The sequence below is a fragment of the Varroa jacobsoni genome, unplaced genomic scaffold, assembly GCF_002532875.2.
Source record: "Varroa jacobsoni isolate VJ856 unplaced genomic scaffold, vjacob_1.0 contig01276, whole genome shotgun sequence".
Classification (NCBI taxonomy): domain Eukaryota; kingdom Metazoa; phylum Arthropoda; class Arachnida; order Mesostigmata; family Varroidae; genus Varroa; species Varroa jacobsoni.
This window is the reverse complement of record NW_019214609.1, coordinates 14783-42348: the sequence shown is the minus strand read 5'-3', so window position 1 is coordinate 42348 and position 27566 is coordinate 14783. Positions and strand designations below refer to the sequence as shown.

At 43.1% G+C, this 27566-nt stretch overlaps 2 long non-coding RNA genes across 2 annotated transcripts; one reads left to right on the top strand and one right to left on the bottom strand.

Moving 5' to 3' along the window:
- Window positions 1-120: 120 nt before the first annotated feature.
- On the bottom strand, window positions 121-27566 carry LOC111271930 (uncharacterized). The gene is made up of 2 exons (XR_002687217.2): window positions 27325-27566; window positions 121-988 (listed from the first exon to the last, which is right to left on the bottom strand). It is a non-coding gene; the product is annotated as an uncharacterized LOC111271930 (long non-coding RNA).
- On the top strand, window positions 9223-13951 carry LOC111271928 (uncharacterized). Its single transcript, XR_002687216.2, has 3 exons — window positions 9223-9331; window positions 10974-11200; window positions 11463-13951. It is a non-coding gene; the product is annotated as an uncharacterized LOC111271928 (long non-coding RNA).

Genomic DNA, 27566 nt, shown 5'->3' with positions numbered 1-27566 from the left:
AAGTTAAGTCATTAAGCGCATATATATATATATATATATATATATATATATATATATATATATAATGGTGCCTTCAGTTATAAGAGTGTCTATAATATTTACTCGAAAATTTCGACATGCTCTGATCGCCAGTATTCTCCAATCAATTTTATTGTGGCACGTAAATTTTCGTAATCGCACTTCGTTTGAAATCAATATGCGAAAAAATCGCAGAAAATGTTATATCTTTTTATATACTTTTGCAAAAATTTCTCTATCTAATTATACGGTCAATCTTACTATTAATCTGTCGCTTTGCCTCGATTCCGTGATTATTTATCCATTTTGGCCTTTTTCCTCATATCAAATATGGTTGTTAGCAAATCAGACAATAGACACGACGACGATCAGTAATAGGGTCTAATAATATTACCTCATCTAATTAAATTTCCATTATCCACTATGTCGACAGTGTTTCTCGTGCGATCGTTGCTGCTGGTGCGGTGCACCGCGCACCAAATGGGTCCTTTGTTTATACATGAGCTAGTAACGACATCGGGCAATTGGCGCACTAATTCCTTTCCTCTTGTCGTTTGTTTAGGTCTCTTCTATGGGCTGTGCGCAGAGCCTGAAGATCCGGAGCATCTTCTTTGCGGCCAAAGAGTCAAAGGAGATATTCGCCGCCACTCCGGTCTGATCGGTGACATCGGCTGCGGCCAGATCGCTGCGAAATAGTCCGATGCGTGCCGTTGGGCGGAGTCTGGCGACTCCAAAGCTAAGCACCGCCTCTTTGAAGATACTGACCGAAATGGTTCTCTCCGTCGTACCATCGCTCTCTGCCGTCCGTACGCAGTACAGTTTAAGTGAACGATTGGCGGGAAGCGGCGCGGTCTGGGTTGTAATGCGCATTTTTTTCGCTACGTTGCCATGGTAATCAATACTGACAAGCATATTGTTCCACTCGTTCAAATCTTAGCGTTGACAAAAGATATTACCGGAAATTAGTGGCCTGGAAAGTGAGTAATTAAATAAGACAATATTATCAAGCTGCCTATATGCCATTTCATAGACCCAGCGAGACCCACTCCGATTAGATACCTGGTGTGGGCAAGCGTTTAATACTAGACTAGTTTACTTTCTCACTTAACAAATGAAGTTGGAATTGCTGAAAGATATGGGCAGCTGTAAGGAACGCGGCCAGCTGACACCGCCAGCCGTAGCCGCAGTAAGATTGGTAAACAATGTGGGCGTTCAGAATGGCCACTAAAACCACCTAGAAGAAGTATCGTGCGACAACTCCGTTGGGTTGCTCGCAACGCAGGTGGAGGGGAGGGGGGAAGGGGTAAACACCAGCTTAAGTAAAGTAAATACAGAAAAAAGCGCATGAAAATATACACAACGGACATCCCAGATGTACGTAAGAATTAACTTTTTTTTTAGTAAAACTTTAGCGCTCACGCAGATGTCAAAAGCAAGCAAGGTATTTCTACTATTGTGTAGTAAAATAGCGTAATGGCCTATGAAATGAGACGAATTCCGCTATACTGGAGCCCTGGGCACGAAAAGTGGGTTCCAGTGGAAGCTACAAATGGTAATCGGCATTTTGCACCGTCGTCTCGTCCGTAAGTTCATCCCGTGACCTTCTATTTCTTTTCAATCGTGATCAGTGGAAGCCGCTGGTGCTCTAATCGTCCTGTTTTTTCAAATAGCAAACGTTCGAGTCGAATGTTAATTAAGCTGGCAAGCCTGCAACTCGACCGGTGAAACCTTTGTAGGGCTCTGCCTCGTCGCAAACCGATTCGAATGACTACAGATACCTAAAGATATACCGAAAACAGTATAAAATATTAGTAATTTTAATGAATCATTATCATGGCTTTCCTGTAGCCTAGAAAGTTAAGCCTGTCGACGCTGCTTCTATTTCGAACCAATCTATGAAATTATTCGAAAATTTATAGCAAATCTTTTTTAGGCTATAACCTTCTGTTGAAGTAGCCAAAGTAACTGCAGCTTCGATGGCGTGTTCAGGTCTCGATTTCTGTATCGGAAGCCCTATTGAATCCAGATGTTATATTCCGATAGCTAACAACCAACGTATGCCTATTTTTCAACGCTTTCCAAGCTGAACGAATTGTGCATTTTAATACTATCCAAATACGCTAGGTAATAATATTCACCAGTTGTCGTCGATCTTCCGCTTTTTTACGATATCCGCAACAAAGAAAATCTTCATATCTATCCATATTGCGTCCCGGCATTCAGGTTGCCTACCACTAGCCTACTTGAACAAGGACGTGGCTGAGTGACGACTACGTCACATTGGCATAGGTTCTAACCATTCAGACCCACCTAAGCGGTATTGCATTCCATACGGAAACAGAAGAAGAGCTCAATTAAGTACACCACACCGTTTTTTTTCCATTTTTAACAGAATCTATTAGTGTCCTTTATGCATTTATCGTAGATCTTTAAAATCAAAAGAAAACTATACATTGATCACTTTCGAATTCTGAATCCGCTTGCTTTCCAACTAAAACATGTGCTCATCACATAGCGAATTGCTAAAATACCAGAACTTTTCGGGGCAGCTCGCTGTCGTGACGCGCCCAAGCGTCTGATGGGGGCTTTCATCAACTGTTTTGTTCAACGTCAATCCGCTACAAGGCTACAATGCTGTTGCGCCTGCTTTTGCGCTGGCCACAGCAGCAGTTGTTTCTAAAGGCCTTGCCTCATCAGTCCAATCGAATGAAGATTTATCATCATTCGGCACCAGCAGTCTATCCATCATGATATCACGGCTAAATGACCACCCTCGTGTTATTGCGGGATGCTTTTCATTGTTATTCTCTCGGCGCGTAGCCCGCCGCCAGGTTAACCGACGAATCATCAAAACGACCTATTCGTTTTAGCTCGGCGGCGGCTATTTTATAGGATATGCTACGTTCACGTATCCGCGGTAATTTTTTTTTTAAGGATTTTCATGTTGGCCCCGCTGACACCATCATTCTATTAGGTAGCTGGCGCCTAAGCTAAACTGGTAAAGGACATTTACAGGATGCTCATAGCTAAACAAGAAAGATTCCTATGTCCTATATAGACCTATACTGACCATTTTTGGCTTCGTAGAGCTTACATGTTTATGCTTGTGCCTAATTAGAATTTCTGCCAGTATGCAGTATGACGATGAACGTGACTTGAGTGCGAAACAGCAGGCAATGTTACCATACTTTAGATTGCATTGATTCCGTTTTCAAAGAAATATCCCAACCACCATTTGGCATTAGTATATAAAATGAGATTTTTTCTTTACCAGAAGCGCTGTCGTATAAACTTGACCGAGTACATCGTTTTCACCGTCGTGTCTGAAGTGCGCTCTAATTAGGCTTGATAACTCCAGGACAACTGGCGCTCTCTGTGCTGAATGGGCGCGATTTCTTATCTGTTGTGTACCAGGCTTTACTAGTAACCATTTCACATGGAACATATATATAAAGAGAAAAGATAAATATTTCTGCTTCCGTGGAAGCTGTACAGTTTACTAAAGTCACAAGACCAATAGCTTGATTATCAATAGTTTACTGGCTGATACAGTCAAATGATTAGATTTCAATGTGACCTCAACCCTGCCAATCAGATGACCAGCATTTAACAAAGGACAGCCTTATGCTTCTGCTTTTCGGCCTCGGGGATGGTCATTAACGTCAGAGATTCTCAACTTTCAACAGCTATCGACTCGACGGCATCGGATCCAACTTCGTGGCGATAGCCATGTGGCTTCGTTTCAATGCCGTAAGTATTTCGCACCTCAAACCGCAGATCGTGTCCTGTTCGAAAAAGCCGGATTTGGCATCAGAAACCCGCAGTACGACGGCCTGATGGTACGACGCTCGGCAGTCTAAATTACACACATGTCACCAGGCGACTAATGTACCTTCTGGGAATGAGTAGATGAAGCTTATTCGATGCAATGCTTTTTAGTGCATCGCGCGCTTTTGCATGCCGTCTCTCGTTTTTCCTCGGAAAAAAGAACCATGAAAAGTGTTACATTAGTCAATCTTCGAGATCTATATCTTAACAGCCCATAAAAAATTTTAACTTTCATGAAGCGATTTGAATGTTCTTTCAACTCGCTTAAGTTTATTCTTGTCAAAAAAAAAAAAAAAAAACAATAAAAACCTAACATAAGAAGGTGAGATATTCTTATACTAAAATGTTTTGATTAAGATCGATGATACGTTACCTGGCTAGCTGATAAGTCAAATAGGTAAAACGTTTCTCTTTGTACAGGTGAGATGTCTGAAACGACGGCATATTGAAGGCATTCGTATGCTATTTTGAAATGGAGATATAGTCTTCATATTGTAATTGTTCGGACCTTTCTTGGCCTATTATAATTACCACTTGCGTAAACAACGAAATGGTGCATTGAGTTATGATTGGAGTTTATATCTCGAAAACTTGTTTCTTTTTTTTTTAGTCCTTAAATCGAGCCAGTTTCCATATGATATACCGGTTCCGTTTTAGTTTAGAAGATGGGATTCCTTCAGACCTGGCAAAAGTCTTCATTGAAGTAATGGCCAAGTTCCGCCGAGGCGGACTCATTAGTTCCGGTGTTTTACTCTGAGGCAGATAGGTTCTATCTAGCCGAGTTTTGGCATTAGTCTGTAACTATAGAGATTAATTTGAAGCGCTATTGAGTAAATTGAATAAAAGCAGAGCTTTTTTAAAGGGTACCTCGATTAGAAGCTTTGTGGATCACAGGCCGGCCTGTCGATCCGCTTTTCTTCCCGAAACAGTTTTAGCCCATTTGTGTTTCAAGCAATAACCCACTATTGCGTCAAGGTCCGCATACTCCGTTGTCACCTATTCGCTTATAAATTGTACGCCACTTACCCAGTTTTCTATTTGCAGGGTCTTATAGACTCGGAAAAGACCATCTACTTCCTTTGAAGACTAATCTAGTGAATCAATTCGAGGTGTGAGTCGCTAACGTAACATAATTATTTTTTGTGTGGCATTTTCTCGCTTTATTCATAATTATACTGAACACCAGTTAAGCTTAGGCTTCCATTCGTTTCACAGAACTGAAGGCATATAGGAGATTCATTTATATATGTATATAATGTAATCGGCCTTGGCATTGCTTTGGAATGAAACGAGGCATGTGGAAATATAGATACAGATTTTTTAGGCTAAGTACTGCACACAGGTGCCTTCAAATAAGAATAAAATTTTTTTTCGAGAGAGCTTATAAAAATAAAATTTGAAAAAATAAGGTTCGAGAACACCTGTGAGCCATTGTGTAGCAAAACAATTGAATCATGTATTGGCAAGGAGTACCATATACGGAGGGTGGAATAGGTTTAAGGTTTTAGACAAGTAACGGTTCTCGTAGCTGTAGAATTTATGCATTAGACATTGATGAGGTGAGGTTCTGATCAAGCAGTTAACACCAACATGGATTTGTCTAACTAATGATTCCCGTTTCGAACATGTCGAATAATGTCCCGAACAACTACGTTTAGCCAATCTCCGTGTGACAGTACAGGAGAGGATTGAAATGATCATTATTATTTTCAAATGCTTAAAAACTATTGAAGACCATGATTGCTAGTTGAATATTTTTAAATAAAATTGTTACATGTTATAAATTTAGTCCTGCACATAGGCTTCGACAGGGAAACTCATCTGCTTTTTTCTTTCACTGAGTCTATTATAGCCTTACTTCCATTGTTGAAGCAGGATAAATATCTGGAATAAACGAGCAGAAAAAATTGTAGCTGATTCCTTCTTCAAGGCTAGCCAATTTTAAGTCGTCAAGGCTTTTGCAAGTGTATAAGCTGTACGCTTGACGCTCGAGTCTCTCAGGATACCTGTGTACTTATCAACATGCTCGCTGCTTATTTTATTATTTATTTTATTTATTTAACAAAATACTCGCTAGTATATACCTTCAGTGCCACCTGCAGCTAAAACCGGACGTTTCCAGTGAGCTACTCCGTTCTACCTAGAACTATATGTATTTCTTTGTTTTTTCAGCATGCTCATCGCATCATGTAGTGCTCCACTGATTTTATAGTTGATCCTACTGTGAAGCTCTATTCAGGTGGAGCCATATCACCATTCATGGCATGAGTGACTTCTGCGTGCGTTATTGCTGCCGGCGCCCGTAACGCCCTTGGCAAGGATCTCAGTTCTAACTAGCCTCTTCTTGAGCAGTTCTAACGTCATCTTTTAACAATGATATACCTCACGATACGATGAGATGGTTTCTTGGTTCTTCAACTTTCACCATCATCACTAATACCACCATTATCGGCCCATGCTTCACTGAGTCATGACTGCCTGCGTCCCACGGCGATTTCGTTACGTTGCTTTCTTTATTCAAAACACAGAAGCGTCGACCGGGTCATCGTCGCATAGCCGTCAGTTAACATACGAATCTCAGTAGTTATAACAGCGGGATCTAGATGGAACAGTGTAACAGGACTTGTAGGTTTTTCATTGTGGACATCGTTCCGTCTCTCTTTCTTGTTGGTTCTGTCTGCTGACCGCTGTCTGGCCAGTCATTCTTGAAGAACGCTGCTTATATATCAGATGTCTGTCTGCTAAAACGACCAATGATTGTCACCATCGTAATGTAAGAACTGCGATACCGTGATCGCACACAACCTCTCCATTGAGCTCTACCGATTTTTCTTCAACGACATTGTTATCACTCACCGTAAACGGCACTAATACATATTAATGCTTTAGGCTAGCAAAAGCGGTTGTCGTCGTCGTCGTCGTAATAGTAGCAGTAGCTGTAGTAAAAATCATCTTGGTGAAGACGCAGAAATAATGCACCTAGATTGAAGCTAAACTTCGATTCGCCGTCAGGTTTCTTCATTGGTCCATCGCTCTTCATACACTACCTTCTCCCATCTCACAGCAACGTCGTGAAAGATCAATGAGTCACTATTGTTGATGCCAATGTGTGTATTTTATTCTAGCGGCTGAATAGTTGTGGAGCCTCGTCGAAGTTGTCGCGCCTTTCGTGGTGTATGAACCGCGTCATGATCCTCCGTCCCCAGTTCGAGAAACATTCGAATATCGCAGGTCGAATCTTGTAAAAATGATGGGCACTTAACCGGTCAAGCAGTTGCGAATTGGTCGCCACTTGGGTCAGAGCGCTGGTTTCGCAGGTAGGAGAACGAGTGCCCAAACAAAAGGATAAAGAGATCTAAGGGGTAATAGTTTTACTATTTCTACTACTTCCGCTGCTGGCGGCCCTACGGAGTCATGTAAATGGTATATTGAACTGGTGATGTTCGTTGTCGACCAATGCTCAGTTCTGATTTGTGCGTGACATTGTCGTTGTTGCCTGTTATTGTGTTGGGACTGACATCGTTGCCCCTGACGGAGTGGACGCTGTTGCATGTAACCCACGACAGCAACGACGATGATGATGATACGTATATGATAGACGCTTGTTTTTGGTAACTGATCGCATTTGATGTGTCTGAGCTGGCGGATGTGGTATAGGTCTTGATAGATTTGCGTAAAGGCCAATCTGCCGGTAAATAGGTAAATAAATGTTAGCTTGTAGCTCTAGAGCACTCAGGACGTAGCCAGCCAACCCAGCTCAGGTAGAAATGGGGCTGTCTAACAGGAAATTAGAGCTTACATTGAAAGCATTGACACAATCGAGTAAGACATCCTAGTCGTAGTTGGTTGTTGTTGTTGTTGTTGTTGTTGGCAGCGCAACAAGCCCTCCAGGAATGTACTTTACATTTTCCGGCATCAGTTAAAACAGGGAAAAGATAGCACGATGTTGTCACTCCAAAATGACTAGTGGATATGGAATTGGTTCACTGGAAACCTAAAATAGCATGTGGATTTTATATTGCTTAGTTAATACTAGTCCTTTTCAGGATTGTTTCCCCTTTAGCCTATGGAAAAAACCAATGCTACAGACTAATTAGGACTATGCACTATTGCTTGTCTGATGGAAAACATCCATGCTCATACGGATCTGCCTACGTCTGTAAATACTTCTAGCAACAAACGTTCGCAGTCGCCGCAGCCGGCTCAAGTCACATGACGAGAATAGACTTAATAAATGAGTCATCTCCTGTAACCTATTATCACGCTCTAGATGTACACTCAGCAAGAGTTCACCTAGACTCACTTCTTATCCTATAATTCTGTACGTAAACGTAGCCTTATTGTGCATCCCAACCATACGAGACCGCTAGGAATCATCTAAAATTACATGACAGCCTTGGCTTTCTTCCACGAATACGGCCATTCCTTACCAGCCTAAGGTTATCTACCTTTTCATTTATCTAGTGACCCATTTAGAACTAGCAACAAATCACTCCGGCGGTTTAAATGGCGATGATACACTCACGTCTGAACTGACACCCCAGCGACGCGTCTGTGATTTCTTTATCGCTACGTTTCACGCGTACTCGCACGGCCAAGTGCGCCAGACGTCAAAATGTTCGGCTATAGGTGCTTATATCTTTGATATATAGACGTACGTCACTCAGCGCTAATCTCTCCAAAATACATGAAGATAAGACGTCCATTAATGAAGAGAATGAAAAAACAAACGCTAGTATTCCCATTGTAACAGGTTAGGATTCAGTCGGATAGGATGAGACCGTTAAGGCGACATGAGGAAATTTCGCTAGTGGAAAGAGACCAGCAGAAAACAAAACTAAGGTCCAAAAATGAATAATGATGTGATTATCATTTTCGCTATAAGGCGAGGCTTCATTCTGCTCATCATCTAACTGTCACTATTACCATTTAAGCGTCGCGTCCTATACGTTAGTCAGATTCACTGTTGTCCAATTTGGCGGTTATCGTTGCGGGCTGAAAGATGGCCGTAATACATTCATCTCGCGTCAGAAAAATTTTTGACAAAAACAGTGTTGCCGTTGGCGTTAAGGCGTCCCACGATGTATTTGGAAGCCAGCAGACAAAAGGCTGCGAAACGAAACACAGGGTATTACGGGTCGTATCACTGGAAGGTTGATGCTTTAGAGAAGTATTTTCTTGATCCTTGTTTTTCTGAAGAGACTGATTACTGAAAGATAGAAACTGGCTATCAGAGTCTTTGTGTATAGGTGAAAGGGTTCAACAAATGACGAACCCTACTAAAAACACTCAACGACGTAAGGTGTACATAGCTGAACGTAACAAGTTTCTCGGAGAAAAATATTTCGGGCGTGTGTATATATATATATAGCCTACTTCTCAGCGTAAAGAGTAGTTCGTGTTTAGTGTTCAGAGGAAAGCTACTAATAGAGAGGCAGAGGATTTCCTTTGTTTACTTCGTCGTAGACGTGAAAGCCTCGTGAGGGTAAGTGGGCGAAGACAGATGACGGTATTCTTGTAATTGACGGCATCCTTCACTAAATGTAGACATTGATGTCAAAGAATGTCACACCTAGCCTAATTCAAAAGCGTGTGCTGGTGGGAAAAGTCGGCCTATTACGTGTAATATACATGTTACGTATTGCAGCCTCGTGTGTTCTGTTACGGGGCATAGTATGTGCTGCATAATCACTGCACAGAATATCGATAGCCACTGATATTGTGGCCGGGTGTCCAGTCAAAAAAAGGAGCGAGGTATCTAACCCAATCTTCCTGTAAAGAGCGTGGATAACAGTTTCACTCACTGATGAGTATACCTTTTAGGGTTGTTTGATTTCGATAAAATGTTGTGCATTTTACGAACACAACTACGTTAACGGTACGCTATTTTTTGGGGGCGCCCAGAGCTCCGTTCTTCAAACGATCCCTTAACGACACGATGCCGCAATCTTGAATCGAACTTTACTCACAAACTTAGAACGTTTCACTATGATTATCGATGTGTATGTAGTTGTACGAAAAATGCTTATTTATAGCCTACTAAATAGGATATTGTCTAGAGTCGTATTCCTAAACACATGTCGATATGCGTATGCATTTGGCAGATTTCTGTTCAAGTATAACTTCTCTGGTCCCTACCCTCCATCTATTTTAACTTCCATCCAAGTTCTCAGCGTGAAACATGCTGATACAATATTTCAGCAAATCGGACGCTCCAATCAAGCATTTGGCCTTCGCGACATATCACAACGATAAAAGTAATCTTCAGCTAATTTTTCCGCGCGTCCAAAATCCCTTCAAGAGCCGGCACGAAGTCGGGTGGGTGCCAGCTAATCAAACTAGGCTCATTTGCCGCCAGTTCTATTTTAGTTGCGAGCTGTCCCTTTGCGCGGCGATGATCGACCAGCATTTTTTTACCGTCGACTCCGTAAACGGTGCTCGTTTAGCTGAGGACTCCGACCGCCATCTGGAGCAGCGGTAGCGGCACAGCGAAGCTATACGCCCAAAGTAATAGTTGTGAATATTCACGATTCGGCGATAACAGATTCACTGATTTAAATTGACGAATGAAAGAACTGTTAGGCTAACACGATCCAAGTAAATGACTAGTGCGAGAGGAAAATCAGCCATTTTATCTTTCATCTTCTCAATGCTTCTTAATCTTCAGCGGCAACCACAGGCCAACGAGGAGTGGTAGCGACAACGAACCACGATGATAGGCTTTAACAGCGCATATTTAAGCATTACCTAGCTATGCACACATGGCTAGATGGGTCTATTCTCAGTCTGTAAAGGCATAAACGTCTGTTCGTAATTGGACAATCAATTTAGTTTTAAGCGAGACGAAAGGACGCTTTTAAAATCACTTACATCTGTCAGATTGGCTATATCTCGATGTTTAACTTGTATAGGCTATTCGTATATGGAAGCTGGCTTTCAGGTCTTGCCTCGATACCTAGGCACGAGAAAAACAGATCTTCACGACTCGATACGTATGGACATCATGACGTTTACGCAAATTTAACGATTTCGCCATTTTCTATCTATGGTCACAATGCGTTAAGTTGTTGGATTTTACTACGTGTAATATACATTAACCTGTACAATGCCGACTAACTTTTTTCCAGTATTTCGCCAAATGTCTCATTATATTCTGCTGAAAGCAAGCAATTCTTCAAAATCAACGCCAACGAAATCAAGGCCATTGATTGCATGGTAGGAGCACTCCAGGACCGGCCTCCAAACGACGGTAAAAATGGTGGCATTAAGCAAAGGACGATGTACTGTCGTTTTACGTTCGACTCAGTCGACCTGCGAATTGACTCAACACAGCCAGCTTGAGCCTTATTCAGACGTACGTATTTTATCTTCAGGGAGGATAGAGCAGAAGCGATCAATTTTTCAAATATCTTTCACCGTTAATTTCTATATACATACACGTACACCGATTTGTCCTGCTATTTCTGTGACGTTACTGTTGTCTGTATCATATACATGAGTAATATAAAATGGTGAATATAATTTTATGACAAAACAACATTGTACCCGAAATCGTCACAATTGGCGACATCTCGATATAAGATAATGTCACAATATTGATTGCGGTTATATTATAGCTTGGAACTGTTTGAGCAGTCACGATCTCATCCGGAACCGGCGGTGTCGTTTTCCGTCTATATGAGGGAGCGACGTAAGCACCTACCTACGCTGCACACCAATATCGTTCCCATAGTCGTGAATGTAAAGAAGTTATATCTCGCATATGGTAGCAATGTTTCCCCCCATCTTCGTCTGGACACCTCTATACCCCAGGAGATTTCAGTGGTAGCAATAAACGAACGGCAGCTGGAGAATCATTGCTTGGTAAATGGGCCAAATTTCCAATCATGCAGAAGAAAAGCTCAATTCTTAACGACCAAGCAGCGTTTTCCGCGGCTGATGGAAAGAGTCTTTCTATGAAGATCTACAGCTACATCTAAAGTGACGGCCAGCTCGAGATCTATCAGCACAAATCTAAATTGACACCTCTTAGCGGTCAGCATCACCTGCAGTTATAACAGATTCACATATAGTACTATATATTTATGTGTATAGCTTGCGTGTAGACGATGACTTTATTTGCTATTAAGAAGCGTATCGTTCGCAGCGCTGAGCGCGAGCTAGAAAATAGTGATACCATCAACTGGAGCGTAGAATGAAAGAAACGTATTCTAGAATACGTTTCTTTCATTCTAAGGCCAAATGTAGGAGAGCTGGACGGAGAACTTTAGGGGCAGGCAAATGTGTTTGGTAATCGTGGCCAACTATAATCTGAAAGCTGCGGTACGCTTTGCACAAGCATCTAAAATGGAGAGAAAATTATGTTTGCAAGAAGTAACGTCGCCCTCGTTCAAAAATCGGACGTGTAAAATGATTATGGAGCATTTTTCTAGAGTTGGTGATTTCTCTTAGCCCCTTAGTAGTACTGGCTTGCGACAGATAATAAAACCTACATCAAAGTGGAGGATCGGGACATTGTGTATTTTCGCCTTATGGAACGCATTATGTAAATGCTAGTGTAGGGTAATGGTCAATATTTTAGCATAAACGTAGCTAGTGGGTGTACCCGTTCATAATCTTTCTTTATGTTATTACAAATCTGCATAAGTACACACACATATATTTTATGGTGCATTAAGCCTCAATAAGCAGTCAGGAAACTGGGTCTCAAGTTTTATATGGCAGTGTGGATTGTGACACGCCCTATGCTTTCGAACTTAGCCGTATAGCGACACCCCAAACTCGATAACAACCCCAACGATAAGATCCAATTGGACTCGTTTTTTCAACCGACCCTAACGAGACATTTCGTTCAAGGCATAAAAGAAGATCCCCCGCTTTACCGTAGCCAAATACATTGTTCGTCCTGTTTTTGCTGCTACTTATACAGCCGTATTATCAGCAATGGAGCCATTGGCTGGATCGCATTGCTATCTATCATATCGTAGTGATGTTACCCGGGTACACGGTCATCATTATTCTATAAAACAGTCACGATAACAGCACGACAGTTGTCTCGTACACATCCGATGAACCGCACAAAATCGAGTGTCAGCGACCACCGGCGATTCTATCTTCTGGTCAACGATTCTTCATCGGCTCCATCTTGCCAGTTTCGCGCTAACCGTAATACACATATACACATTCATCGCAGTTCGTTCTTCTCCTACGGCGGCACGACGGTCGCTACGTAATCTAAACCCGATCTGAGTTCCCTTTTCACACAGTCAATGTACCATGTTGTTCCCCATATGCGCGCATAGATATATTCCCGGCGCCGCATTTGCCGTTGCGGCTGCTACCGACGCAAATAGCCCGCTACGCCATACAATACGTGTGTGCCCGTTGTCAATGGAAAACTTCAATGTGGCTCTACTATGTCATCAAGGCAGCCGCTGCTGTCGTTATCACCTAATGCCATGATCTGCTGTACCAACCAACAGCCAGATCGGAACGAAGATATTATTATCACTTTGTTAGCTATGATTCTCTCGGAACTAAAATCAGTGCTGGTTCAACTGGCCATAGAATCTTAGGTTGTCAACGATGAAAAACACGACGTTGATGATGTGTTGATCAGTGGGTGATTGTTACGTCGCAAAGTCTACTAGTTTCTATAGAAGTCTGGTCTTCCATAGATGAGAACAGGACGCCGACCGAAGAACCGTATTCCGCTCGATAACTAGCAAACGAATATGGAGCATCAGCTGCGAATCACAGAGCAGAGGTCTAATTTTGACTAAGGGTAACACTGAGAACCTCGTTCTGTTATATTCTATTCTCCACTACCTAACAGGCCGATGCAATCATCGAACGAGCGAAGACGAAGGATCCTGCGAACGATGCAACAATACAATTCAATTTAATTGAAGCGTGCAGAACGGCATGAAATGCTATTATTAAATATTCTTGTTATAATTATAGTATATAGTAATTTTGTCAAGCCTAGTTCACTTTGTTCCGCTACTAAAAGGGATAAAGTAAGCGGTTGCTGTGGTTTTTCGTCGAATGAGCGCCCATATCAATAAACGTTAGCGGAAAGACTGTTCCGTTAACTCAGTTGCAACACTCTGGACCTTTTTTTAACCATATATTATAACAATTTTCCGCTCTCTCTTTCGCAAATAGCTTAGATCGTCGATCTTCAAAAAGAAGCATTGCGTCCTCCTGTATAATCTGCCTAGCCTAATTAGAAGAGGCGGTAGTAAGGAAGTAACTGAAGAGGTCTGAGAGCTTCAGATTTCTCTGCGACATAACAAATGTCCGTACTGTGTCAGCGGGATGAGTGAGCGCTCGTTTTTGTTTTCCGTGGTTACACTTTGCTTTTGTAACCGTGCAGTAGCAACTCGAGCTATGCACAACCCCTCAAGTGGGAACAAAGGCCAGCCGATTTAGACGGGCGCGTTCAAGCTAGCATCGTTAATATAAAACCGGCACTGACATCTTTCAGCCGTTAATCCGTTAGTGATGAGAACCGAAAACTGTTTTCCTACCCTGCTTTCTTCCTCTTTCCCTCCTACCTCGATGTGCGTACAATTAAGCAATGAACATTTTTCGTTTAATACCCTGCTCGCATAGTGGACCTGCCGCCACCCCTGCCTCTGATTAGCTAGTGTTAATTGTTCAAGCTCTGTTTTTCTAGCGTTAATTCGTCCAGCGTTACGACAGCCATCAGCACCGTCGCCAGACTGGACGGGAACAGCTACGAACGACACGATGCCGGCTGAAGGCAGGAGACACGAATCAAACATGACTTTGCAACGAATCACCGACGAGTGACCCATAGAAACTTGTTTGCCTGATCTATCGCTGCTACCAGCTTATAGCTGCTACCAGTTGCTGACGCTGGGGGTGCCTGTATACATGTGTGCATCTGTTCAGACCATTTGTACGACGATGTCCGCCGGCCCTGCCATTTTGTCAGTTTTTCTTTCATGCTCGTTCCGACGTCAAATCTGTATCTACCCGTCCATTTACTGGCGTAAGTAAAAAAGCGCCGACTTTGCGGGTTTACCGGAGTGCCAGCCGTCACAAACGACGGAAGCTAATTGTAAGTAAAACAACGATCTGGGGGGCGCAACTATCTGTTGCCTGCCCCATCATGACTGACCACTATCACATTCACAGCCAGCGGCTTAGCTACCGTTGAAAGCCATCGTTGTATTGCTACCAGTATGAAACTCTTCATGTCCCAACCAAGGATTACCGTCTTTCGCTGTTTGCTTCAGTGTAACGACAACGTTAAACGAGTCACCATTGCTGGTCCTTTTACTTACGCTCACTGCTTCTGACGTTGGCTCGACGACTGATACTGAAGGGGGCAGAAACGACGACGGCGGCCACCACCGCCTCGGCAATCGTAGCACTCGTGGACGAAATGAGCAAACCCGAATGCAATTAACCCACCTAATTAATCTTCTTTCTAATTGAAATGAATCACACACACACACGCATCCACGCCCGACAACTAGCACAGTCAATACCAGACGGATTAAACAGATCTACGTAGATGGGATACCATAGAGGTGGCCAGAGAGGGCGAGCAGAAGTTGCTTGCGGCTGTACAACGCCGGCAAATAAGTCATACCACCGAATACTAGCACAAATACAGACAAATAGATAAAGAAAACATAGAACAAGTCGCGTAAAAGTACCAAAAAACAATTCTCTTCTTATGCCGCCCAACCGGTGCTGTTCTGTTTATGCGGCGCTTCTTAGATCTACCCAGTTCGTTCTGTGCAGCAGAAGTATCAGCGTTCATTTTTTCCATGGTGGGTTTGTGCATTTGTTGCTATACATCGACTGGTTGTGCGATTCAACGGCTAGAGGCTTCTACTTTAGTAGCTTTGCGATAGTGTAGTCATGGCTGTTACGCGCGCTCATGGTAACACTTAGAGAGATGTGGAATTGTCGAGGGTTCAGATCGAACGTAAATACATCGGTTCGTGCTGGGAACAGCCAGCCATTTAAAGCAGTGCTTAACCAAGGCAGTGTGGTACGTAAGATTCCAAACGTTAGCTTATCTGCCTTGTTTATATGTCGGCCGCGTCAAGGACATAGAGACGCACGCACTTATATCGCATGCGCACAGACAATTGGAATACGCCTAAGAGTGACGTAAGAAAACCACCGGAACCGACAGCGAGAAACAGATCAAGATGGTCGTCGTTTAATGGAACGACTTCGCTTTGAAGCTCGTAGGTATTCTTTGGGGTTCACGAGTTTATTATTGGTGCTAGGGAACGAGAGTATCATCCAAGACCGTTACATATATCGCTACCGAAATCGGCAGTTGGTACTGGATTCGGACGTGAGATGCACTGGCGTGTTCAATGGTAGCGCTAAGAAGAACTCCGCATACCGAAATCGTATAAATATCGATTATATCTCTAAAAACGATGGCGTCAGTAGAAAGGGCAACAGTGAGCGGTAGTTACTAAACACAGCAGGATTTCGGTTCGTTCCTGCGAAACATCGGTGAAGCCAAAGGAGACTTGCCTACAGCTCTGCTGCCGGCCGTTTCACAACATGACATCAGCTGCTATACTAGGATATTCTTTCAAAGGCATCCACGAAAAAAACGAACCACCAGCGACATCTACACAAAACTTCTAGGACTACATCAGGTGGCGCTCATGTGAAGGAAGACCTAGGAGCGAGTAAACCTCAAAAGTGAGGATCGGACTTTGAGACTTCTGCTGGTCCGTGATCTGTAGGGCAGGATCGATTAGCCGCTTCCTCTTCGATTCGCTGAGGCCGATATCCGTGGGTTCGTCAATTGGTTAGCGATTTTCGTTCTTCGTCCGTATTTCGATTTTTCTCTTTTTTGCGTCTGCTATTGCTAAAAGCGTCACTGCCCCCGAGTTCACTGACTGACCTTACTCAGGCTGACTTCACTGTTGCCTCCGAGTGGCAACGCACGGACGATATATATATAGAACTGTAAGTGATTCGGCAGTGGCTACAAATAGGTGCTAAATCTTAAACGAATTCAAAGAATAGTTCGGTCCTACTGCAGATAGTGTGCAAGTACAGCTAACTTTTTTAACTACTCAATAGGCTTCGAAGTCGATTGCAGGAGGCTTTAAAAATGATAGTTTGTTCAGGAGCACGTGATGCTCGGCCTATGTGGGTTTTGTTGCAGGCAAGGACGCTAAATGGCTTCAATAAGCACATGGCAAACGACGACGACGACAACTAGAACTTTACAGGAAAAAACGTGACAAAAAAATTCAGACTGTATCACATAGTAGATTTGATTGTGGCAACTGCCACGTTTCGCCTGGAGATTTTAGAAAAAAAATCGAAACATTGTTTATATTTTTAAGGGGAGAATAGAAACATTGTGGTAGGAAATTCCCAAATCGAACAGAGTAAAGATACACGAAACTTCTTTGTCTTCTGTTTACACAGTAAATACTACGTAATTATACACATTTTCCTATTGCACCTAAATACCGCTTTTCAATTTCTCGACACGAATTTTTTAAGAGGAAATACTAGAATAAATAGGTGTAATAAGCAGACATTAAGCACAATTGAATATTTCACAACACGTTCAGTTTTTTCTCTTTCTATTTTGTAAATGCTTTTCGATACTACGGCGGAGTTCTATTTTTTTTTTTTTTTTTTTTAGTTAAAAAAAGCTTTTGTATCCCAGCATTGTATTGTATCCAGAGCAAATCCTTTATCCGAAAAATATAAACTACATGTAAATGGTGATTCCATGATTAGAAACGAGAAAATATAATTAGATTTAACAAGAAAAAAACACAAGAAATAGAGATTTCTTGTGTTTTTTTTTTCGCGATTTGTTCAAAGGTAGGTGGTCACATTTTTGCGTCCACATTGGCTGTTTCAATCTGCACCGTTTAGGCATGGACTAAAATTTTTTTTATCTACAGATACACGTAATTCCACATGTATCTGCTGAGCTTCACCAGTTCAATACCCGCCAGCCGTCAGTAGTAAAGATCTACACGAATTGTTTTAGTAGGCTTTTTTTTTTCTATTTTTGACTATGGACATTTCTTCAGCTGCGCTTTAATCGAACGCACGATCTGCGGATTGCGGGTAGGTGAGATGCAATCGCAGTTACAACCTTTTAAGTCGCTATATACACAGACAGACAAGTAAACAGAGAGACCCGCCAACTCTGGTCTTGCACGTAGCATCAATACGTGCCGACGCTCTATGTTGCTGCTGCTGCTGCTGCTGCTGGGTTTTCAATTTCGGAGGCGGTTTCTTTTCATCGATTTAGGAGACTTCGCAGTTAGTTAGCAGGTTAGGACCTCTATGGTTCATACGTTGGCTGCTTTCCTCATGTTCAATCTGACTTTTTTGCTCTACGGCGAAATACGCACGATACGTGGGCACCCGAAAGACACTACCACTCCTTTGGTTGCTGATGATGATGCTGTTATTTTTGCTGCTAATGGCCGCAAAAAGTAGTAACGAAGTAAACAGGGTTAGCACAACGTAAGTTTCAATAGAGGTCAAAAATGAGACACCGCCCATGTACTGACGTCGACATGCTCTACGCTGGCCACTTTGCTTCAGTGAAGGCGGCCGACGCCCGTCACCATCCCCATGCGTATTTCGCACTTCGTCGTGAATAGCAGCAGCAGCGACATCAACGTCAATAGCATAACGTGCCGTTGAAGGAAAATAAGATTAACGTGAAAAGAACAGCGTTATAAAGCAAATTAGTCTAAAGCGTGCCGACAATAACGTCTTCAACTGACGTTGCTTAAGCACCAAAAGCACAATTTCCTCAGCGGCTCAGCTATCGGTTCGCTATTGCTAGTTACACCTACGCGGAAACATTCATTATAGAGCAGATTGTATGACTGTCGTGCAATTCACTAGGGCATATCTGTGCCCACCGGTTCCATTTTCTCTACGTATGAACATATAACACTATCCGAGAAGTGTATGAAGAAGCATTCCCTAGTCCTTCGAGAAATGCACTTTTGAGACCTATGTTTTGTTCCTTGCTCGTACAGCCTGAACTGTCGGCCTTGTATTAACGCTGAAGCTGTGTGTCAATATTGTCCCGCAGCTACGAAGTATATTCTTGTTATGATTACGGGGGCAACGGCATCATTGACTGGGCTAGCTGAAATAGGTCCGGTGAAACTGTGGTCCGGATAGGACAACTCTAAGAAAAGCGAAGGCCACCCAATCGTGAAGTTCGTTAATTAGTAGCAGCGGATAGCGGCCATCGATAGATCAGTGACTGGACACGCACAAAAATACGCAAACGAATGTACACAGGGGTTTATGGTGAGAACGGGACTGCCAGAAAAAAACAGACCAATAGACTCTTGTAGGAAATAGTTTTCGAAAACTGAAATATATATATATATATAGTTGATGAATAACAGTGAACAGAACGAAATCGAGACAAAAAAGCAAACGCCTACGCCGTTAACAGCTGCTAATCAATCAATTAACCCGCATAAATGATTGAACATAAATGTATCGAAGTCGAGCACGATGAAGGTCCGGTGCTCGTACGGATGTACAAGCCAAGCCCCTTCACATTCTTTTTTGTCTATCACCAGACAAAAATTGCTGTCTATATATATTTGTCTACATAATATGTTAAATGAAAACGTCACTTGGTAAACTTCATATATATATATATATTGATGTATAAATGATATAAAAAACTGCAATTATTTAATTGAGCCTCTTCACTATGTTGCATTCCCTTCACACTTCGTCTTTGAGCTATGGGAAACTGACGTTTACGGTGCTCATTCCGCAGGACGGCGTTTGTGTCTCAAAATATAAATACATTGTAACACAATCGGACGCACGTAGAACACGTTATAATGAGCACCGGACGTCTGCGCGCGCGTCTACCCGGGCACTTATTCCGCATCTCGCATAAGAACAGTGAAACCCCTCGAAACCAAAAACGTTTCCGCAATATGAACATTACTCCGCGTCAATTTAGTTGAAATCTCGCGTCGCCTCGTTTTCAGGTCTTCCATATTATAATGACCACTGTTACTTTTTTCTTCAAAGGTACACCGTAAATGGATAATTGTATGTTATTCTAGCCTCTGCACTTTTGCGCATTGGCCAGCAGCCCGCTGTCCCAGCGATCTGTTCGCTTGCTTCGGAATTTCGGATACTATGAAAAATAATATACGGATGGGCAAAATCATAAATTGTGTTTTTGTGTATCGTGGGGCAACAGCAGTAGCTACTTCAGCGGGAGTCGGTTATTCGTATTAAGAAATATACATGCAAATAATGTTATCGTTACCGATACTGAATTGTCGCGAAGATAGTTGAAGTAGCGGTATGAGTTATGGCCATAAGCTGACGACTATAAATTGGCTACCAATGCTACGTACAGCGTTTTGTGGCACTTACTAATCACAAACGTATCACGTTAACCTTTTGGTCACATTCGTTCCGCCGTCAACCTTCGCAAATCTGAAATCAGTATCAAGGGCCGTACTCGCACCTGTGCTATCCTCTACATCTCACAAGGACTGCTAAGGAATTATCGCAGTTTTCAGATGCAGAACCCGTCTGGAGACATATCTGCTATCGTCTTATACCCGATACACTTAGCCTATTTTAGACTGCTACGCGACCCGGATGACGTTGAACCCTTTGCACGGGTCCACTCTATTGTGCAGAGCGTATTTATAAACGGTAATGCCAAGCACGTTGACGCGCTTCTCGTCAAAACAGCATTTGATTAATATTTCGTGCAGTTCACAATGAAAGGTCCATCTACAGGATCGAGTTTCGATTTCAAGCCTGTCCATTGTGTCGGCTCGTTCGTTGCCAAAGTAGCTAAGTAGAAGATAATTGTACTTAGCTGCGTCAGAACTTCAAATCGTCATTATTACCACCAGCGAACGTCATAGCCGGTAGAAACCTAATCACTCGAATCGCTATCGTTCTGCGTCTGTGCTAGTAGCAGTCGTCGCAAATCTGATTTCAGCTGGGGCTATGGACTTGTTGCCTCAGGTATATGCGTACGTGCGTACGTATTTGAGGAGCACCGCGGCGAAGATAGACTCTACTTCGGCCGCTCGCAGTCGGTCCAGGGCGACAATCAGCCATGTTGACAATAACGCCGTGGTTGATTGTGACCACTACTGATCAGCTTTATAGTATCAAATCAGAGTCATTTGGTCACCAGCAGCAGTGATAATAACAATTGAAACATCACATCAGTCTAGCGCTCGTAGCAAGACCCGACTGAACTAGGCAACTATTATAGTGAACGAATAGGTCACAATGCAATAGTGGCTGTAGCGGCAACAGAAGCTCGAAAGTCTCCATCTCCTTTTTTCTCACATATTGTTTTCGTTACTTTATCTGAACGTAGACCGACGCCAACGTTCGACACCGATCACACGGCGCCTTCGATGATGGATCAGCCAAGAGAACTCAATCATCTGATCGATCCATCGACTGTTCGACGCGGCCACTGGCACCGACCGATTCGCCATTGGCTCGCCCCGTAGAACATGAATAAAATCGGTCGTTTGGTGTCGCCTGCTGATCTTCTTCAGTAGTCACTTCACTTGTTTGACTGTTCGGCTCCTTTTTGTCCTTCAGAGCCTGCGCCTCCTTTATGCCCGGGTTGAGATGTGTGCATGTTCTAAGTATATAGCCTGTAGAACCAGATCATATCTCTATTAGTCTGGCTGTTGAATGTCGATACGTGGACGGCAGCAATCCGACGGCGACTGCATATGAGACCAACAATAACGACAAAAACACGGACGCGCCCGAATGAGCCTTCGTCATCGTCGGCGTAATCGCAACAGAAGTCAATCATGGACGATCTATTCTTCATAATAATCACCACTCCTTCTCCTTCCTCTATTAAGAGATCGATCGAGTCGTATTGAGAGCAATGAAAATCGATTGAGGAACCAGAAGCACGCAATTCTCAAAAAGGTGTTGTAAATGATGAGAGCTGATACCGTAACAAATCTACATATGGCATGTATACAGGAGCGGAGTGCCGGACCGACGTGTAGTTCAGGGGACGAAAGCTGAGTTGTTCGAATATATAGATATGTATATGACGATCGCACAACAAAGAGACGGTGACGGAGGGCGGCTGGGGACACGGAGCCAATACCCGCAAACCTCACCGAATCGCGTAATTATCATCTGTCAAAATATGGAGCAAGCCGGATCGAAGAAGCCCCCAGGAAACAAGGTGAGTATGTACGCGTGCCAGTAGCAAACGAAAGCAGAGATAACATGCATGTCTGTGGCCACCTGCAGAAGGCAAATTGATGGGACCACTTGATGCCTAGCTTACCAGACCACGTCAGCTGTTCATAGTTGATCTGCGTAGAATTCTTCTATCAGTACCCGTGGAATTAGGACGAGCCACCCGTAAATAAGGTTGCCGCGGCTCAACAAGAGGAAATTTGCACCCTAACACTAACAACGACAGGAACCTGCCTTTGACACCGCTACGATAACGAACATCGACGAAATAATAACATCACGGACAAAAAAATAATCAACTCGAGGCTTGCTACCCGACTGGATTGAGATAGATAGCCAATAACCGACACAATGGCAGACAGAATGATGCTTCCATGACGGTTCCTCCAATTTGCACTGACCATGGGAAATGACATACGCAATCGCTGTCGATTGGCGACCTATGAGTCCACAATAGGCGTATCGGGTAAGCACGATCGGCATCGAGGCAAATCTGCGGTCTGTATGCGAATGCGGTAAACCGCAGCTTTAGCGTTACACGAAATCAAGCGAAATCGACGACCCTAAAATAAGACTGTGAGAAATTCTGTCGAACGATACGCTCATACACTTTGGGGAACTTCGACATAACTCAATATAGGTATTCACTCTGTGGTAGAGGACTCTATCCGTCTGGCGCTAAAGATTCTATCCCTCTGGGGCTGGGGGTGAGAAGGTAAAGCGTATTGCCGTAAGCGGGAAATTGCATGTAATAAAGCGAGGTATGAAACGTAAACTGTGAGATCTTTTCCTCGTGACAAGTCCCATACACCCCTTTGAAAGAGACATATGTTTTTATCCGCGACTCGCCACATACGCGTATAGTCCAAGGGTTTTTTTATACACAACTTCATGAAGTGCTTATCTCTGTATTGAGGTCTCTTTTAAACCAAATGACTGTGTAACTGAAATGGCGTCCGCCATAACAAATGCGCGCAGAGATGAGGTCTCCGAACTATTTATCACTAGGGACTAATTATATAGTAATCAGCCTTTTACAAAACAAAGTATGGGATAGGTCAGCTCGCTAATGATGCTCCATAGCAGTATCAAGGACGTCGTAGGCCGAACACCATGCATACGAACTTCTCTATTTATGCCTATATCTATACTGTCTAGTAATTATTAAGCTGCGAATCTGCCATAAGTTAATTTCATAGTGGGCGAGAAGTAGACTTGTCAAAGTCACAGACCGAACAATCAAGTGATGGCTACGTGAGCTGCTGATACCCTTGACTAATCTAGGCTTAGAGCTATTACAGATTGGAAATATGCGGTAGTGTAGATAAACCGTTCTCACACGGTTCGAAACTGTGCAGTCAGCTACCTTTTCGCCATCCACATTGTCATGCCACAGGATGATACGATTCGTCAAAGTACGAGTAAATGAACTTTATATATCGACAAAAGTGGTTACCGTCAGGGGTCAAGTGATCTGAGCAGCGACATGCTGCGTACAAAAAGGCTGATTCATTGTAATCGTGAAAGCTGTGAGAATAGGAAGATAGCAGTCTACGATCTAAAGTGAGTATTCGAGCCACTGTTACTACAATGTGGCGTATGCTGTGTGCACAGACTTCATAAATCGTACGCAAGAAATCAATGTCTGAAGATAATTAACGTATAAGTGACATATTCAACTAACACCGTCCGGCGGCGTCTAAAAAGGGTTACCCACCGTTGGAAAACGATCCGACAGCGGCGTCTACTCAGAGGAACCTGATAACCAGTATTCAACGAGTCTGAATAACACCTGAAGAGGATCTCAACAAATTGAGACAATGAGCTACTTTTTCATTTAAATGTCGGCAACAAACAAACCTCTGCTAGAGAGCTATCTATTATTGTTTTTCTTTTCTTGTGATCAGTTTCTAGAAGAAATAACGTATGTCGTGCCAATCTCACGACGTACTTGACTTCTCTCCCATGCAATGAAGGCGAGTCGTCATGATTTTTGTAGCCGGACCATTTAATAAGCTGCAATTAAGCTCAGTCAAAACGAGGCTCCGCTGGACGTCGAACGAACGAACGAGCAAGCGAACGGTCAAGTGCATCCAAACGTTTCGCTTAGTTAGCTTGTCAAATACTAGTGCCCTTGGTCCCGTATTTAAGATTACCACTGCTCTCGACCAAAGTTTCGTTTTCGTCCTAGGTTTTTCGTTCTGTAAACGTCGAGGAGACAGGGAGCTGGCTTGGAAAGTCCCACCGTTTTGGGGCCGCTTTGATTGAGGTTCTGCGAGTAGCAATGAAAAACTCAATCATTACGGTAACATGCCTCAAGAAGAACCGTTAGCATTCGGGTGCAATTTAACTAGTTACATTTGTACTAGGTTAGCAATATCAATAGCGTATATTAATACATGTAATTAGCTACTATTCTATGACGACTTACGACCTAACCGTTAGGAACAAAAGCTCTGCGCTTTGAATGGACTTTATTAACAATAACTTTTCGCGTTGGACAAGAGATAAGATAAAGGCAAAATGGAGGCACTTTCATTGCAGGCCATCAGCCGACCGTACGCCTCAGTAACCTGCGTAGCTTCTGTCATCGAACATCTTCAAACGCAGAAATTCACAAACCGACCAGTTTTCTCTATCTAGAAGGCTCTTATCCAGCCAGTATGGCACACAATGTGCCCTGTTTCCACCGCTTTTAAGGTTTACTCATACGCAATAATAATAATTAGTGGTTGGTCCCGACTTCATTTACTTTGATATATTCCGGATATGTTTGCACTTATCTGCGTAAGCGAGGCGGACAGAGTGGAGTCGACAAGCTCAGACTGTCGAACGATACTTCTAACGTTCGTTAGCCTTAGATTAGATCAGACTAAACTAACTCAAGGGTCCTGTCACGCGCGAAAAGTGGCATGAGGTGCCTCCTCAATAGGGAAGTCTACCAGTTTCTCCAACAAGCGCCGAACTCAGCGCGGCAGGATAGTTCCACCACATGCGACAGTTTCAGACTCGAAAAAAGTATGTCAGTGTCCACCGTGATAGCAATGGCCGTAGCTACTAATCAACTCAATGCCACACATGGCTAACACAAACACTAATAGTCAATAGCTTTAAGGACCTGAGAAGACATTTCTAATAACTTCGATGTCCTGGGGAAATGAAACACCAACACAGACCAGGGGCACATGGACGGCTCCGTCGCATGTTTTCCAGCCTGTTGAAACACCTTCGTGTGATCTTCTTAATCAGACTGTAAATAGATCAAGCTCCATGTGTTAAGTGTATATGTGAAAACGAGCCTTAAGATCCATTCTCCGTATTGCACACCATACGGCTGCACAATGGGTGCCCCTGTACTCGCTTCTGTCAACCGCCGATTTTCGTATCATCACATTTTGCTGTTCATTTCACAAACTACATTCAGATCGTGGGTGAATGACAGTTCTAACTGAACACGCTGAAGCTAGCTAGACGCGAATGCGAGGCCGGAAAAGCGATACAAGGACCCGGCGAAGGTGATCGACAAGGAAGAGTAGTTAGCCACTGTTTCTCAACGTATAGCGAACAGCAAACAAACGCACTAGGCGGAATCACGATTGATAGTTCCCGGAATAAGAAAATAGTTAGCTTGAGTCGATACCCACGCTTGCCTGGCTGCCTTCTTTCTTGGGCCTGCAAGACCATCAGCTCCTATATTGCCATATACACACACATGCCAAAGAAACGGGGCCAGTATGTTGGTTTCAAGACGGGTTAATGGGCACGCATACATGGACCCATAAATCTATCCATCTAAAGGTATCGGTGAAACTCGTATATGGACATATATATGTGTATATGGTGTATCATTCTAAGTTGAACTGTGTACGCGGGATATAGTTTGCTGTACGTTTACGTCATTCCTGCCATTAGCAAAAAGACATAATCCAAGTGTAATTTACATATATGTCCATTATCACCATCACCTTCCGTGTTTATCTCTGCCAGTACAGGCCAATTAGTTATCAGTGCATATATGCTCTTATGCTGGCGCAAACAAGGTGCCTCGGAAATTGCATCTAAGGCAGTATTGTCAGTAAATCAGAAATTCGTCATTAATTTAGCGACCCAGCTCAATTGTTCCCTGCATACCTACTTGAAATTTTCGTGGGTCGAAAATCAATAAAACGAAATATTCGCAATAATATTACGACGGCAGAGTATGGATAGCGCCCCTTTGTCAGCGCGGTTTTATTTTAATAAGCATGCCGCCAGGCTGGGTCAAATGTTAGAGCTGGTAAAAATTGTTACCAGAAATTATTAACTAGGAAAATGAGGAACTAAGGAAAATAGGGAATTGTTGAGGTTAATAGGTTGTTGCCTTGTCTTTTCATAGGTGTGTTAGCGGAACTCAGATCAGCCCACCAAGACCGGCCCTAGATGAACTTTCAGTAGGACGCAAGTGCTTAATGTCATACCTGAAAGAGGTGATTCCAAAGGTTTGTTGACATAGGGTGGATAGGTGATGGTATCAAAAAAAAAAAAGGCGATAATGTAACATCCAATTATTATTTCGTCCCTAGAACGATGTCAGTGCAAAAATTTCCTGAATAGATTGCCTGTCTTTTTTCTCTACCGGGAGATTGATGACTGCACAAGCGACAATATACTAACTCGAGGAATCAATACTTAAAAGTATTTAATCTTTGCATGTTAAGCCATCTTTCAAGAGCTGGGCTTCAAGCAGAACGACTCGAGGCAGATCAACGGTCGAAGCAACGGTTAATCAGTCTTCGTAGTGACAACGCTTACTGGTTTGTTGGCTTCGTCTATCGGCCAGGGCACGCCCGTTAGCAAACAGTAACCTTTAGCTAGTAAGAAAACGCTGTTGCTATATAGAACCGTTCTCTGCTACGTAACCGAAACGTCGCTCGAGCTAGCTAAAGGAATCTCTAACACTTGTAGGGCTCGATCAGCAAGAACCCGTGGCATCAGTAAAGTGATTCCATCTCTCTTCATATCTCGCTGTTACCAAAGTGCGGGCGCACCGAAAAGCTGCTTGTGAAAATCTCCATAGAAGTGACAAACTGGATGGATTGAATGTCCATTATCTTTGGTAATACAGCACGGTCGATCCCCATTAGGATGCCTTCAGATGATTTGTGGCTTACTGTTGTCATTGAGCAACCCTCAGGCAGCATTTACCTACACAGACTTTGATCTCAATGTACTTACTTGGTTCTTGAAGATGATCATTGGTGAAGATACTGGTTGTGACGGCTAGCGGTGTTGCCAGATGCGTTGATGTAGATCTGAGCTCGGGCAGGAAGTGCGTGCAGGCAAATGAGGCAGGAACGTTTGTTTTGGAAAAAGTAGCAGAACTGACTCTTTCGACCCATTCTCGCCATCAACGGTCGTTGACTCTAACTAGCTTCAAAGCTGAAATAGTATTTAACGTTCTGAACCTGCAGTGCCAC